The sequence below is a fragment of the Pongo abelii genome, chromosome 1, assembly GCF_028885655.2.
Source record: "Pongo abelii isolate AG06213 chromosome 1, NHGRI_mPonAbe1-v2.0_pri, whole genome shotgun sequence".
In the NCBI taxonomy this organism is placed as follows: domain Eukaryota; kingdom Metazoa; phylum Chordata; class Mammalia; order Primates; family Hominidae; genus Pongo; species Pongo abelii.
In genome coordinates, this window is record NC_071985.2 from 224,312,086 (window position 1) to 224,325,754 (window position 13,669).

Sequence of the window (13,669 nt, forward strand, 5' to 3'; positions counted from 1 at the left end):
TGCTTGAACCCAGGAGGCTGAGGTTACAGTGAGGCAATATCGTGCCACTGTACTCCAGCCTGGTCGACCCAGCAAGACTCCTTCTCAAAAAAAAAAAATTGCTACTGTCTTACAATGGTGAAGGTCAGGAGCAAAGTTATAGATGTTTAATAATAACAGACTCTACTGCTTGTTTACAACAACAAACTACTGGGCAATCTATATTCAATAAGGTGAGGAAATAATTGCTTGTCACGAGTGATCTTTTCAGTCTCACCTGAATACACTGATATCATTGCAACATCTACAGCTATGAAATGCCATTTATATGCCGGGGAGAGTGGGGGAAGACAGTTATTTAATTTTTCCCAGAGGGTACAAGCTATTTACTTTTAGGGATGGTCATTTTTTGGGTCCTTAATTAGACAATAACCAGCAGGAAAAAAAGGTGATAAACAGACTGCCATGCTTAAAGGCTAATCAGCTGAGTATATGGATCCAAATTAAGGTCTTATGTTGCTTTGTCTTTACTAGGTGATTAGAATGTTTCAGGCTTCACAGAGAAAATACACTTAGAAGATATGTTGGTTGATCAAAACACTCAGCCAAAGAAATAAATAATTATTTCTTTATACTGTTCCCAAACACATAAAAGCTGGGTTCTGTGATGTCGGGAAGATCTACTCATCAGATGCTACAGAGACTAACACTCGGGGGGCATGCTGGCAGAGAGCCAGATGTTCACAGCTGCACATACCCCACTCATGACACAAAATATGTATATTCACCGATCTACAAAATGCTTTCATCATTGTGTTTAATAATTCCTTATCATCTCCAAAGTAAAATTAGATGACAAGTATTTGCCAAGGCACAACACAAGAGGGTGACACATGACTGTGACACTCTTTGTCTGCTGTGCACTTAGCCTCCTTTTAATTGTCTGTCCTCAGAGAAGTTAGAGCTATACCAAATGCAAACAGGATGGCAAACAAAGAGACCAGAGCAAAAGATCATTTTTTCACTTTCTAAATCCTGGAAGTTATTAATTTACCCATTCTGACCTTATACTTGCTCAACTTGTAAGCAGAAGACCTTCTTATAGAGTAAAATTTAAGTTGTTGCCATAAACCCCCACCTGCTTTAAAATAGCCCTTCTGCCTATAATCCTAGTGCTTTGAGAGGCCGAGGTGGGAGAAGGATTGATTGAGACCAGGAGTTAAGAGAGCTGCCTGGGCAACATGGTGAACCCCATCTCTTAAAAAAAAAAAAAAAAAAAAAGTCAGGTGCGGTGGCACATGCCTGTAATCCCAGCAGTTTGGGAGGCCGAGGCGGGTGGATCACCTGAGGTCAAAAGTTTAAGACTAGCCTGGCTGGTAGAGACAGTGAAACCCTGTCTCTACTAAAAATACAAAAATTAGCCGGACATGGTGGTGGGCGCCTGTAATCCCAGCTACTTGGGAGGCTGAGACAGGAGAATTGCTTGAATCCGGGAGGTAGAGGTTGCAGTGAGCTGAGATCGTGCCACTGCACTCTAGCCTGGGTGACAGAGCAAGACTCTGTCTCAAAAAAAAAAAAAAAAAAAAAAAAATAGCTGGGGATGGTGGCACACACCTGTAGCCCTAGCTGCTCCGGAGACTGAGGCAGGAGAATTGCTTGAATCTGTGAGTTTAGGGTACAGTGAGCTAGGACCACGCCACTGCACTCCAGCCTGGGTGACAGAGGGAGATCCCATCTCTAAATAAATAAAAAATTGTTATCCTTCCCTGCAGCCTGCTATGGTTGCACTGTTATTTCATACTTCGCCTGAAAATTTTACTCTTATAGTTATCCTTTGCTGTAGAAAACAGTTTTTTGTCTGGGCACGGTGGCTCACACCTATAATCTCAGCACTTTGGGAGGCTGAGGCCAGGTGGATCACTTGAGATCAGGAGTTTGACACCAGCCTGGCCAATATGGTGAAACCCCATCTCTACTAAAAATACAAAAATTAGCTGGGCATGGTGGCTCATGCCTGTAATCCCAGCTACTAGGAAGGCTGAGGCAGGAGAATCACTTGAACACAGGAGGCGGAGGCTGCAGTGAGCCAAGATCACGCCACTGCAGTCCAGCCTGGGCAACAATGAGACTCCATCTCAAAAAAAAGAAAGAAAAAAAGAGAAAAAAAATAGTGTTTTTTTCTTCTTTGCTCCAGAAAGCAACTATTTAAAGATACATAATAGGCCAGCATGGTGGCTCACAGCTGTGGTCCCAGCACTTTGGGAGGCTGAGGCTGACAGATCACTTGAGGTCAGGAGTTCGAGACCAGCCTGACCAACATGGTGAAACCCCCGTCTCTACTAAAAATACAAAAAATTAGCTGGGCATGGTGGCGGGTGCCTGTAATCCCAGCTACTCAGGAGGCTGAGCAGGAGAATCACTTGAATCCAGGAGGTGGAGGTTTCAGTGAGCCAAGATTGCACCACTGTGCTCCAGCCTGGGCAACAGAGTGAGACCCCATCTCAAAAAAAAAGAAAAAAAAAAGATACCTAATACATGTTCTGGGACCACATGGAGGCCCTCTCCAGAGCTGAAAGGAGAAAATATCTAACCATAAATGCAGTGAGAGAAGAGTAAGAAGGAGAAGGCTGATAGCCCTGGGGGTCGGAGTGGGGGAGTAGGAGTGGCTGGCCGATGGAAGGGAAAGTCCTGGATGGAGTATTTACACATTCATTTTGTTCCTGCAGTAATATTTGTGGATACAGGTATTGTGCTTGGTGGCATGGTCCTTGCTCTCCTGGAGTTTATAGCCATGCTGTGGGACTAGGGCTAGCATAGGTTAAGAGGTCTCCCAGAAGAAGACCAAGTATTCAGGCAGGTGAAGTGGGGAGAAATCGGAAAAGAGCCATTGAGGCTAAGGGAACAGCGCAATCAAAAGACCTGAAGCACAAAAGAGCTCCCTGTGATCAAGGAACAGGGAGAAGGCCCATATGTGGCTTAGAGCCCAGTTGGCAAAAGTGGTTCAAGATCAGGCTGTAGCCAGATCCTGCAAGGCCTTGTTGCCACGCTAAGGACTTTGAACTTCCTGTGAAAATGAAGAGAAGTCATTGAATAGCGCAGGTCTGACAAGATTTTAAGAAGTTTCCTCTAGTTGCTGTGTGGGCAGTGGATGGGGGTGTAAGGAGAGCCTAAAGGAGAGACTGCTTGAAGGGTTATTGCAGGAGTCAAGGTGACAGCTGGTGGCAGGTTAAACTGGGAAAGAGGGGTAGAGATGGTAGGAGGTGGAGAGATTAAGGACACCATTTAGAATTGGAAACAACATGGACTGGAAATGAAGAATAAAGGAAAGAGTGGTGTCAATGGTACAATTTAAGTGTCTGGTGTAAGCAACTGGGCAGAGAGTGGTGCCAGTTACTGAAGGTGGGGACACTGGAGGAGAAACCCACTTGGGGACCTTTTTTTTTTTTGAGATAGAGTTTCGCTCTTGTTGCCCAGGCTGGAGTGCAATGGCGCGATGTCGGCTCACTGCAACCTGGCCTCCCGGGTTCAAGCGATTCTCCTGCCTCAGTCTCCTGAGTAGCTGGGATTACAGGCGTGCGCCACCACGCCCCGCTAATTTTTGTATTTTTAGTAGAGACGGGGTTTCTTAACGTTGGTCAGGCTGGTCTCCGACTCCCGACATCAGGTTATCTGCCCGCCTCGGCCTCCCAAAGTGCTGAGATTACAGGCATGAGCCACCGCGCCCGGCCGGGGACCTATTGAGTATGAAAAACTGTGAGCAGGCCGGGCGCGGTGGCTCACGCCTGTAATCCTAGCATTTTGGGAAGCCGAGTCTGTAATCCTAGCACTTTGGGAGGCTGAGGCGGGCAGATCACTTGAGGTCGGGAGTTGGAGACCAGCCTGGCCAACATGGAGAAACCCCGTCTCCACTAAAAATACAAAAATCAGCCGGGAGTGGTGGCGCATGCCGGTAATCCCATCTACTCAGGAGGCTGAGGCAGGAGAATCGCTTGAACCCGGGAAGCGGAGGTTGCAGTGAGCCGAGATCGCGCCACTGCACCTGAGCCTGGGCGACAGAGCAAGATTCCGTCTCAAAAACAAACAAAAAAACCCCAAAATGAGTAAAGAGTAATGTGGATATTATATTATAAACAAACAAACAAAAAAGGACTTCGTATTCTTTTTGCATAGGGAAGGGAAAAAATGTAGCGGAATAGAAGACGATGGAACAGAAAAGGTGTAAAAAGAAAGGCTATGGGAAGAGTGGGGTAGGAGGGCTTCTGAACTGGGGTTAGTGTCACACTGTGTAACTGATAATTTAAACTGCTGAAAATGAGACCACACTTAAAGATACAGGTCCCTTTAAAAGGAAGGCGGATGTTAAAAGCAATTTGCATTTTACCTAAAATGGGCTGCTTCTCCCTGTACCCTCTCCAAATACAGCCAGACTTTCTGTAGAAACATTTTAATCATGGGCACCGTTCCCCCGAAAAATGCACTCACTACCAGTACACACGACCTTCTGAGTTTAATGGACCTACGGAGGCCCCTCCCTGGGCTCTCTGGGCTAGGTTAATCCCAGGTTAGGCCCCAAACTCAGAGGTAGCAACGTTCCCAACTCAACGAAGCAGGAAGACCACGCCTCTAAATGTTCTGCAACCTCGTCCATTTCAGAATTTTCCGGGGTTCTGGGTAAACTGGCCTCACCAAGGATTCTGCCCCGTCTGGTTGCTCCCGTTTTTAAACACAGACCGGTGTGTGGAAGAGGCCATTATTTTTCCGGAACACTGTGCTCCTGGAGCAGATAGGGACACGCAGAGTGGCTTTACCGCAACGCCAGCTTCATCCTTACCCGGCTCCTCCTCCAGGCCACCGCCTCCTCCTCGCACCCAACACGCCTTCCCTGCTCACCCCCGGCCCGCTCCTCCCCTTTGCTCTCAGCGAGGACTCGGCCACTCACTACCGGCGCCCGGTTCCATCCACCCACCTCATGGCCCCGCCCCTATGCCGCTGGTCTCGCCCCCTTCCAGGAGGGCCCAATGAGCGTTCATATGCGCCGTAAGGCCCCGCCCCACAGCGCGCATCCCCACCCACAGGCTGAGTTAACCAATTCGCGGCCCCGGGCCCCGCCCCGCCCGCAGGCCCTGCCCCGGCGCCCGGCCCCACGCGCCCGCCTTCCTCCGGGGCGTTGCCGCCACCGCGCCTCAGCAGCTCGCGCGGAGCCAGATGCCGCCCCCTCCGCCGGTCCCTCCCCCTGCGGCCTGGCGCCTCCCTCCCTCCCCACCGCGGTGACTCTCGGAGCGGGAGGCGGAGGCTGAGGCGGCCGCTCCCGGTGCTGCTACTGCTGCTGCCGCAGCGGCTGCTCGGGCTGAGCACGCCCCGGAACAGGCCGCCGCGCGCTGCGCCCCGGACCCGCTGCCCCTGCCGGCCCGGCCGGGTCGGGCGGCCCAGGTAAGCGCCGAGGCCGGGCCGCGCCTGCACCGCCCGGGCCCGCGCCGCGCCGCGCCGCGCCGGGGCTTGGGGGAACGGCCAGCCCTTTGTCTGCTGGGGAGGGGCCGCGGAGAGCGCCCCTGACCCCGCTCGGACCCCTGCCTGCCCCGGCGGCGCGGCGCCCTGGTCTGGGCCTGGCCGCCTCTCGCCGCAGACCACCTCCCGCCTCCCTCACCTTCGCCCGGGGGTCGCCTCCACAGGTGTCCGCGCCGCCCACCTTGTTGCTCACCTCACCGCGTCCGGGTGCCTGTCATCGCCCGTCCGCCCTCCCGACCTCTGGGCCCCTGCCTCTTCCCTCACCTGCGCCCACTCAGAGACTCTTACTCTCCGAATTTCCCCAAACTAAACGCTGGGCCGCCCTTCCTCCCTCTGTAGTTTGATTGAACTGTCGTCTCCCGATTCCACCCCTCCCCGGTGAGCCTTCCTGGAAGGTACCTGGTGGGGGCACATATCTCACCTGGATGGCGGGCGTGTATGCGTGAACCTGCAAAATTAACCACCTGGAGCCCCAAACTGCACCTCTCACCTCCTTTTCATCACCCCACCCCAACCACCTTCCTTTTTTTGGAACCTGGTAACCGAGACACTCAGGTCTGGACACCCAGCCTCTGCTAGGCCTTCCATCCCTCCCTCTGCCTTGTGAGCTGAACTTGTCTGAGCAGTGCCTGTTGTCAGGTTAGCCCCTGGGAAGGCGGCGGGGGCCGTGTTGGCCGCAAATCAAGAGTTTTATGAATAATGAGACGTGTGGCTTGCAGCACCTCCTGTCTGAGGATCTCAGTATGCTCCAGCTGTTAATTATTTTGTCTCCTGTCACTCACAGAACTGAGAGAAACATGTCTGGCCAACTGCTGGGTAAATTAAGGCACAGGGTGTGTGGGTAAGGGACCTGGAGGCAAGTCAGTGTTTGTCTTGAAGTTCTGTTCTCAGGAGCCTTGGCTCTTAGCTCCCTGCTACAACCACTGGGCTCCAGTTCCTGGAGTGTGTCCCCAAGTGATAACTGATCTCTTGTGCCATTAAAGTGTCCAGAGATACCAGCAGCTTCCTCAGATTTAAAGTAGGACTTTGGATCATAAATAAAGGTGCGGGCTGTTAAATGCCAATATGTCATTCACGGTTTGCTGGGGGAGTTCGTGGTCCTCCCTTGTAAATACAAATCATCTCTATGGGATGGAGATTCATTCATTCAGTAGTGAGCATTTACTATGTGCCAGGCACCATTCCAAGTACTGGGGCTTTAGTGGTGAAAACAGACACGGTTTCTGCCCTCCTTAGAGATGACATTCTAAAGAGGAGGGAAGTCAGACAATAAGTGAGTAAACAAACAAGTGGACAAAATAATTTCAGTAGTGGTAAGTGCTGTGAAGATGGAGAAGGGCCAGATTACAAATAAGAATCTGTGGCTGGGCGCGGTGGCTCACGCTTGTAATCCCAGCACTTTGGGAGGCCGAGGCGGGCGGATCACGAGGTTAGGAGATCGAGACCACGGTGAAACCCCATCTCTACTACAAATACAACAAATTAGCCAGACGTGGTGACGGGCGCCTGTAGTACCAGCTACTCGGAGAGGCTGAGCCAGGAGAATGGCGTGAACCCGGGAGGTGGAGCTCGCAGTGAGCCGAGGTCGCGCCACTGCACTCCAGTCTGGGCGACAGAGCCTGTGGATCAGGGCGGGCTCGGTGGTTCATGCCTGTAATCCCAGCACTTTGGGAGGCCAAGGCGGACAGATCACGAGGTCAGGAGTTCGAGACCATCCTGACCAACATGGTGAAACCCCGTCCCTACTAAAAATACAAAAATTAGCCGAGCGTGGTGGTGCATGCCTGTAGTCCCAGCTACTTGGGAGGCTGAGGCAGGAGAATTTCCTGAACCCGGGAGGCGGAGGTTGCAGTGAGCCAAGATTGCTCCACTGCACTCCAGCCTGGGCAACAGAGCAAAACTCCGTCTTGGGGGGCAGTGGAGAAAAAGAACCTGTAGATCAAAACAAAGATTTTGTAGGTCGTAATAAAGAGTTTGGATTTTATTCCAAGAACAGTTAGAGGCCATTGGATGGTTTTAAGCAGAGAAAGGATAAAGTCTGAGTTGCAAAGCAAAACTTTGGAGACTGAGAGTTAGATGTCCCATAACAACGTGCTCATAGAACAGGTCCCCGCCTCCTTGATTAGAGAGAGTTTGTGGGTTTAAAAACCAGTTAGAGGTGGAGGAGGGCAGAATACACTGGGTTTCATTCCCACATCCGGTTGTATTATTTAAATGGGACCATTACTGCCTCTGTTGGAAGATGTTGCACCAAGAAATTGGGCCTGTTCTCATGGTAGGTGGGAGAACGTTTCAGTGGCCACAAACTTGAGCTATTAACCAGAATGAGGCCAGGTGCAGTGGCTCACCCCTGTATATGCCAGCATTTTATGAGGCCAAGGCAGGCGATCACCTGAGGTCGGGAGCTTGAGACCAGCCTGGGCAACATGGTGAAAACCCGTCTCTACTAAAAATACAAAAATTAGCTGGGCATGATGGTGAGTGCCTGTAATCCCAGCTACTCGAGAGGCTGAGGCGGGAGAATCGCTTGAACCAGGGAGGTGGAGGTTGCAGTGAGCCAAGATCGCGCCACTGCACTCCAGCCTGGGCGACGGAGGAAGACTCCGTCTCAAAAACAAAAAACAAAAAAACCCCCAAAAAACAGAATAAAATTTATCTCCATGCTGCTCCAAATCTGTGCTGTCAGAACATGTCAGAATGAGAGGACCTTTGGGGTTACACAGGCCAGCCCCTTCTTTTATGGTTAAGCATCTGTGGCCCCTAGAAGCTGGCTCTTTTGAAGTCTTATAGCAGTTTATGCATTTTCTTATGATGCCTGCTAGTTTCTACTCCGTTTCATCTCCATGTGTACACGTGTGACTCTTAAGCTTTCTGAGGCCAGAATCTCTACTGGGTTTGTCTTTGCATCGTCCACAGTGTCTGAATCAGTGCCCTGCACAAAATGTAAACTCTTCAAATATTGGTTGACTTGCCTGGGTATCTCATCACACCAAGACTCCTGCCCCTGCCCCTGTCTTTTCATCAGACCATGCTTCTTGTAGACTTCTCATCCAGGGTGCAATATAGTGTAAACCCAGCAGTCTCTTGTTCACAGGGCTCACATGACAGAGCAGCCCTTCCTTGATGGATCTGCTCTCTCCATCCCTGCCTGTGGGGAACAGCTGCTGCTGGTGCTGACCAAGTAGTCACTTGACACTCAGCAAATATGAAGTGTAGCTCTTTTTTTTTTTTTTTTTTTTTTTAGATGGAGTTTTGCTCTTGTTGCCCAGGCTGGAGTGCAATAGCACAATCTTGGCTCACTGCAACCCTCCGCCTCCTGGGTTCAAACGATTCTCCTGCCTCAGCCTCCCGAGTAACTGGGATTACAGGCATGCGCCACCACGTCTGGCTAATTTTTGTATTTTTAGTAGAGATGGAGTTTCACCATGTTGGTCAGGCTGGTCTCGAACTCTTGACCTCAGGCGATCCACCCACCTCGGCCTCCTAAAGTGCTGGGATTACAGGCGTGAGCCACCGTGCCCGGCCTGAAGTGTAGCTCTTAATTAGACCATGGACTTTGTACCAAGACCATTAGGTTTGGATCTTGGTTCTGCCTTCAGGAGCTGCATGATCTTCAGCAGGTAACTTAATCTCTCTGTGTCTCAGTTTCCCCATATGCACAATAGTAATACTGTCCTCATGGAGTTGTTGGGAGGATTAAATTAAGTAATACCTTGTAGATACTCAGAAGACCACCTAGCACTTAGTATATGCTAAATTCTATTATTTCACCTTTGTTTATCTGCTTCTTAACTCCCACCAGCATTTAAGCTCTTTGAGAGCAGAGATTTTTGTCTTTTTGTCTACTCTTATAATATAGTACCTAAACTTTGTAGTACTCTGAAAATATTTGTTGAATTGAATGACTTATTGAGCGCCTATGTGCTAGGCACTGTTGCGGATGCTATGGACGTAGCCAAGAACAAGATCTTTAAGAGGCGTGCTCTTATGAAGTTTATCTTCTAGTGGGAGAGACAGATAGTAAACAAATAAACGAGTCAACAAAAGAATGTAGGGTGGTGAGGCCGGGCGCGGTGCTTCACGCTTGTAATCCCAGCACTTTGGGAGGCCGAGGCCGGTGGATCACCAGGTCAGGAGATCAACACCATCCTGGCTAACATGGTGAAACCCCGTCTCTACTAAAAATACAAAAAAAAAAAAAATTAGCTGGGCATGGGCGCGGGCGCCTGTAGTCCCAGCTACTCAGGAGGCTGAGGCAGGAGAATGGCGTGAACCTTCCAGCACAAGGAGAGCATATTCCAGCTGCTCTTCGTAATGTCCTGTTCTGTCTTTTAGTGTGGACTCAAATATTCTCCTAGACCCCCAGGAAAAGTTCCCATGCAGTGACTTCCCACTGTTCAGAATTCAAGAGTAAAATCCAAACTCCTTACCACAGCCACAAATTTGGTCCCTGCTGATTCATCACTAACCACACTCCAGCTCCTCTGGGTTGATCATTCTTGCAGTCCTCTCTGTCCACAAAGCTGTCCCCCTGGATCACCATCCATGTCTCCCAAAAGCCACCTTCTCAGAGCTAAAGTTATGACCCTAACCCTCATCCCATCCACTTTCCATCTTCTGTTTTATTTTCCCCCGTATCTCTTTCACCACCCTACATTCTTTTTTTTTTTTTTTTTTTTGAGACGGAGTCTTTAAATAAGGTCCTTATTTAAAGGAACCAGAGAATAAGGTTCCTTATTTCTCTGGCCTGGTCCTCTGAAGATGAGGGAAGCATCAGCTAGGTTGATGACAGTCCTGGTATGTGTGTCTGTGTGTCCTGCATTTTATTGAGCTTCCTTTTTTCCTAGTCCCTAAGTCATCAGCAAACATTTCTTGAGTTGAATGAATGAATGTTGCCAGTGCTTAACAGCTTGTCGTCTACAGTGGAATGTCTGTGTTCTCTGCTCCTCTGTGTGTGAGTTAAAGCTTCTTATCTTGGCAGTGACTCTTAAGTAGTCTTGGAGTTTTGCAGCCATTCTTCATAAATGCATCAGAGACACACATACATATATATCACTGTTTTTTTGTTGAGAGTATACCAAGATTGACTGGACAGCTTTCCTACCCCCACTTCTCTGCCAGTCCCTGCCATCACCAGGCCCCTCTATAGAGGGTTGGGCCACACTGGCATCTCTGACCATCTCCTGTTTGATTACATGATCAGGAACACAGTGGTATCTAGAAAGCATTGGCTGTTTTTCATCTGGGCTGAGTGGAGTCGGGTAACTCAGCAGAGCACTGAGAGAAATGGCATTTCAAACCCAGGGGCTCCACTCACCAGGAATCCAGAGTGGGACTCTTTAGACTGGGTGCCATTGGCCAGCTTTTCAGATCCCTTTTTGGTCCTCCCATCATCAGTTGTTGTCCACGATGCCACTTGCTCTGCTAACCTTGAGAGGCCAACACAAGTTAGTGGGAATCAAATAGGACGCTTGTGTTGCAGGTCACTTTCAGAGTCCTGGGGCATTTTATTGGCAGAATCTGAAATGCCTGCTAGTCATATGTCATCTGTAGCTTTGTAAAAACTAAATGCAGAGTGGATGCAAGCTTTTTCTCATGTAGCTGGTTTTCTTATTATGAGAATGATACGTGCTCATTTAGAAAATGAGAAAGTGAATGATAGTGGCATTTTACATACACTGTCTCGTTTCATCCTCATGGTTTCTGAGATACGTACCATTATTGCCATTTTGTATGTTAAGAAGCTGAGGCCTAGAAACGTTGAGTAAAGTGTTTGAGGTCGAGCTAGTTGGGAACAGAATCAGATTCAAACCAGGTAGTATGACTCCCAGGCAGAGCTCTGAGCACCACGTCATATACTGATTCTCAGCAGAAACCATAGAGAAGAAAGAAAAGTCTCCCTTAAGCCCAACGTAGGTGACACTCTTAGGGTAGTCAGAGTTAACTTGCCGGCTGCTCCAAAGGGTTTGAATCCTAGGCCCTTTCCCTGTCTTGTCTGACCCTGGGCAAGCTAAGTAACCTCCCTTTGCTTTACTTTCCCTGACTGTAAATGGGGATAATGATACTTGTACCTTCGTAGTTCCCAGGGACATGGTGGTGTTTGAGCCAAAGTGCTTTTGAACTTCTTTTATGAAAGGGAACTGAGCACCAACTACTGTTATACTCAGTTATTAAAGACCTATTATGCTCTGGTCCTCCATGAAGCCTTGTTAAAAAGGGAAAGACAACAGTCCCCAGAGGGAAGGGTGTCCTTCTTTGGGGGAATAGCTGGACAAAAACATTGTTCTCCCCTTTTGAAGTTTCTTAAGGATTGAGGGTCATACCTGTGGCTCCATTTTTCATGGTTGTGTTGTAATGTAGAAACTCCTGTAAACAGGTGTGTGTTCTGTGCATCATAATATGATTGAGGACCCCCGATAGCAGGGCCAAGAGGGAGTTAAAGGGCTTGGTTTCTGATCTTGGTTCTGATGTTTTTTATAAGCCAGAATCACAGAGACAACCAGAAGTGGTGGTTGTCTTACATTACTCCTCCCTCCCTCCCCTCCTTCCTTCTAATGACTCATTGATTCAATTAACAAATATTTATTAAGGCTTTATTACAATCTGGACACCATCATAGGTACTAGGAATATCGTGGCAAGCAGGATAAAAATAGTTATTCCCCAGCCGGGCATGGTGGCTCATGCCTGTAATCCCAGCACTTTGGGAGGCCAAGGCAGGCGGATCACGAAGTCAGGAGATTGAGACCATCCTGGCTAACATGGTGAAACCCCGTCTCTACTAAAAATACAAAAAATTAGCCTGGCATGGTGGCACGCACCTGTAGTCCCAGCTACTCGGGAGGCTGAGGCAGGAGAATTGCTTGAACACTGGAGGTGGAGGTTGCAGTGAGCTCAGATTGCACCACTGCACTCCAGCCTGGGCGATAGAGTGAGACTCTGTCTCAAAAAAAAAGAAAAAAAAAAAAGTTCTTCCCCATACCAAGCTCTTAGTCTAGGACCAAGAGGCTTATTATATATATAGTTGGGATCGTGTGAATGAAGAAAGAATGATTTGATGAGAGTGCTTTGAACTCTTAGGAGGAGAGTCAGGACATGATCTCCAGATGCACACCGGCCCCAGTGGCTACCTGCCCTGAGTGGACATTAAGGTGGGGGGCTGGGTTGGCTTTCCAGAAGAGCAAGGGAAGAGTTAAACAATTAGAGCCCTTCCATGTCCCGTAACAAAAGCTGTACTTAGTATGGACATCTTGAGAAACAATGCACACCTCGGGAGCCATGGTTAGCAAGAACTCCCTTCCCACTTAAAGTCTTAACCCTTTGACTGTTAACTTGAGTTTCAGTCAGAGAGAAATCCTCATATTGAGGATTTCTTTTCAAAGTTTTTGCTTGGGGCTGTGGATTTTGAAGTTCTGCCATTAACACGGTGCACTTCTTATGTAACAGGCACCAGACCTTGTCTCTGCAGAGTTCTCTTCCTGCCCGACACGTCTCTCCCTGCCAACTTTGGAAAGCAGGCATATGGTGGCAGGTGGGCTCTCCACAGTGCTCATGGGGTTCCTGGGGGAACTGATGCACATGGACACCTATGTCCTCTAGCCCCTATTTTGGGTCAATATATACAGATGAGAGTGGGGGCAGGGTTCTTTCTTCCCCAAGCACCAGGCCTTCAGCTCTCTTTAAAGACCAAGGTCAGGGAGGTCTAGCAAGCGGTTCATGTGAAAGCACACAGTGTTCCTCTCTCCCTCCAGCCAGGGCTGGGTAGAGAGGGCAAAGGGCTGGCAGAGGCAGCCACTCACATTTGGAGTGAGAGGAGGGTGCCAGGACAGCGAGGCATATCCTCGTGCGATGTTATTTTCACCAGCCCTTGTCATGTCACTGTATGTAGCACTCCCGGTGCTAATCAGCTGCCCCTTCAAGCTGAGGGGTGGGGCAGCAGCATCCAGCATCTGATTAGGAGGGCAAGGCCTGCACAGGGAGGAGGCCAGGTCACTCAGTGCACCTGGACATCTTCAAGTGTGATTGGAGCCCGCAGTGACGCTGTTTCAGCTAGAAGATTGTGACCCACTTCCATATCCTCTCCCACATGAAGAGCTGGGGAGGAGGCTTTGAGAGCCAGCTCCAATTAAGGTGTTTTTTTCAGGCCCGAGTAGCACCCAAGTGTCTAACCCACATGTTTTCTGCTG

The 13,669-nt window shown here is 49.3% G+C and overlaps 1 protein-coding gene across 2 annotated transcripts in view; it reads left to right on the forward strand.

Moving 5' to 3' along the window:
• Nucleotides 1–5,104: 5,104 nt before the first annotated feature.
• Nucleotides 5,105–13,669, forward strand: part of CTNNBIP1 (catenin beta interacting protein 1) — a 62,041-nt gene continuing 53,476 nt past the window's right edge. The window contains exon 1 of one of the 2 annotated variants that reach the window (XM_024253279.3): nucleotides 5,105–5,409. The gene's annotated coding sequence lies outside the window, so the exon portion shown is untranslated. The remainder of the gene's footprint in view (nucleotides 5,410–13,669) is intronic. The other variant, XM_054556720.2, reaches the window with a different exon arrangement.